The sequence below is a fragment of the Anastrepha ludens genome, unplaced genomic scaffold (genome assembly GCF_028408465.1).
Source record: "Anastrepha ludens isolate Willacy unplaced genomic scaffold, idAnaLude1.1 ptg000082l, whole genome shotgun sequence".
Lineage (NCBI taxonomy): Eukaryota > Metazoa > Arthropoda > Insecta > Diptera > Tephritidae > Anastrepha > Anastrepha ludens.
The window spans coordinates 87,501-90,000 of record NW_026530037.1 but is presented as its reverse complement, the minus strand read 5'-3'; the positions used below and the strand labels follow the sequence as shown (position 1 = coordinate 90,000).

Below are 2,500 nucleotides of genomic sequence, written 5' to 3'. Positions count from 1 at the left end.
TGACAATCGATTTGCACGTCAGAACTGTTTCGGTCTTCCATCAGGGTTTCCCCTGACTTCAACCTGATCAAGTATAGTTCACCATCTTTCGGGTCACAGCATATATGCTCAAGGTACGCTCCAGTTAGAGGTATAAATAATAATAAATTATCATTATACATAACTATATGGAACGCCCCGGGATTGAATTAATTGACTATTTAAGAAAATAGACTAAAAATTAATCCCATTATATTTTTAAGTTAAGTTAATTATGCCATTAAGTTTAATATAACTCAATGACTTGCACATATGTTAGACTCCTTGGTCCGTGTTTCAAGACGGGTCCCGAAGGTATCCTGAATCTTTCGCATTGTTAATCATATAAATGCATACAAATAAATATTAATATCATAGATATTAAATTTTTTGTAAAATTCAAAAAATGAATTTTAGCATTATATATAATAAAATCTATCAACACTTTATCAAATCATTAGTATTTATTCTATGTTAATATGCTTAAAAAGCAAATTAATTTAAATAAACTTAATATCACCAATGATCTTTTGATAAATACTTTATTATGTTAATAGATTACAATGTCCTTATATGAAAAAAATGCACATTATTTTTAATTATTTAATGATGAATTTTTCATAATGGATATTCAGGTTCATCGGGCTTAACCTCTAAGCAGTTTCACGTACTATTTAACTCTCTATTCAGAGTTCTTTTCAACTTTCCCTCACGGTACTTGTTTACTATCGGTCTCATGGTTATATTTAGTTTTAGATGGAGTTTACCACCCACTTAGTGCTGCACTATCAAGCAACACGACTCTTTGGAAATATCTTTCTAGTAATCATTAACGTTATACGGGCCTGGCACCCTCTATGGGTAAATGGCCTCATTTAAGAAGGACTTAAATCGTTAATTTCTCATACTAGATATTAAGATATTCCATACACTGCATCTCACATTTGACATATAGACAAAGTGACTTAGTGCTGAACTATTTTCTTTTCGCTCGCCGCTACTAAGAAAATCCTTGTTAGTTTCTTTTCCTCCCCTCATTAATATGCTTAAATTCAGGGGGTAATCCCATATGAGTTGAGGTTGTTTTAAAATATTTTTTATCTTCTCACAATTTAATAAATAATTATATCATCTTTTCATCTCTATTTTTCTTTTTTCCTTTTATATAAATATATATTATAAATAATAATTATGTAAAATGAGGCAATTCTAGAATAAAAAAAATTAATTTTTATGCTAGACATTCCTCCTTTAATTACATATATAAATTAATATTTTATATATATATAAATAATATGAAAATTTTTTAAAGAGAATACTTAGATTCAAAATTTTTTTTATTTCATTTTATTTGAGAGGATTTTTTTTTTTTAAGAATATATTAATAAATAAAAAATTCATTATATATCTTTATTTTTTTGCTATTAATATTATGAATTATTTAAAATCCAATAATATACACATTTGCTTAAATTCAATTATTTTTATAAAAGAATAAGCAACTTATTTAGCATAGTCTTACAACCCTCAACCATATGTAGTCCAAGCAGTACTTTAAAATTTAATTTAATGTACATAACAGCATGGACTGCGATATGCGTTCAAAATGTCGATGTTCATGTGTCCTGCAGTTCACACGATGACGCACAGTTTGCTGCGTTCTTCATCGACCCATGAGCCAAGTGATCCACCGCTTAGAGTATTTTTTTATTTATTTTTATTTATAACAAATGTCAATTTTTTTTTGCATATATTAATTGAAAGAGTAAAATTAAATAATAATAATAATAAAATATAAATTGATTTTCTTTCAATAATATATATCAAATATATTTAACTCTAAACATTTTTATTAAGTTGCGAATGTCTTAGTTCAACAATAATACAGTGGTGGTATTTATTATGTTTGATTATTTTGTATTTTTTTAATCATTTTATTTATATATAAATATAATAATAAATATATACCACTTTTGTTATTGTGAACAAATTAACTTATCATTCAATCAAATGAATAATAAGTACAACTTTCTATTTTCATGTTTAAAGGTTTTTAAAAGAAAAAATAAGAAAAAACATTACAAAATGTACCATCATATTATATTTAATATGATATAATTGATGGATAACAAATTGAATGAAAAAGAATAAAAAGAATATGGATTCAAAATAATTATAAATTTTTCTTTTTTTTCTTTTTTTCTTTTGTTTGTTTTTGTTTTTATTTGTTTTGGCATTGTTTGTTTTTCTTACGGATATGGAACACAATAATGATCCTTCCGCAGGTTCACCTACGGAAACCTTGTTACGACTTTTACTTCCTCTAAATAATCAAGTTCGGTCAACTTTTGCGAAACAACCGTGACACACGAGGCGTCACAGTGATCACGTCCGGAGACCTCACTAAATAATTCAATCGGTAGTAGCGACGGGCGGTGTGTACAAAGGGCAGGGGCTTAATCAATGCGAGTTAATAACTCGC

At 27.2% G+C, this 2,500-nt stretch overlaps 2 non-coding genes and 1 pseudogene across 2 annotated transcripts in view; all 3 read right to left on the bottom strand.

Annotated features, from left to right (window-relative positions):
* Nucleotides 1-1,101, bottom strand: part of LOC128870901 (large subunit ribosomal RNA) — a 4,515-nt pseudogene extending 3,414 nt beyond the window's left edge.
* A 438-nt stretch (nucleotides 1,102-1,539) lies between these two features.
* On the bottom strand, nucleotides 1,540-1,720 carry LOC128870865 (5.8S ribosomal RNA). The gene has a single exon (XR_008455569.1). It is a non-coding gene; the product is annotated as a 5.8S ribosomal RNA (ribosomal RNA).
* A 566-nt stretch (nucleotides 1,721-2,286) lies between these two features.
* The window catches only part of LOC128870894 (small subunit ribosomal RNA), a 1,991-nt gene continuing 1,777 nt past the window's right edge, over nucleotides 2,287-2,500 (bottom strand). Inside the window, exon 1 of the ribosomal RNA XR_008455597.1 lies at nucleotides 2,287-2,500. This exon is cut by the window's right edge and continues 1,777 nt beyond it. This is a non-coding gene — a ribosomal RNA (small subunit ribosomal RNA).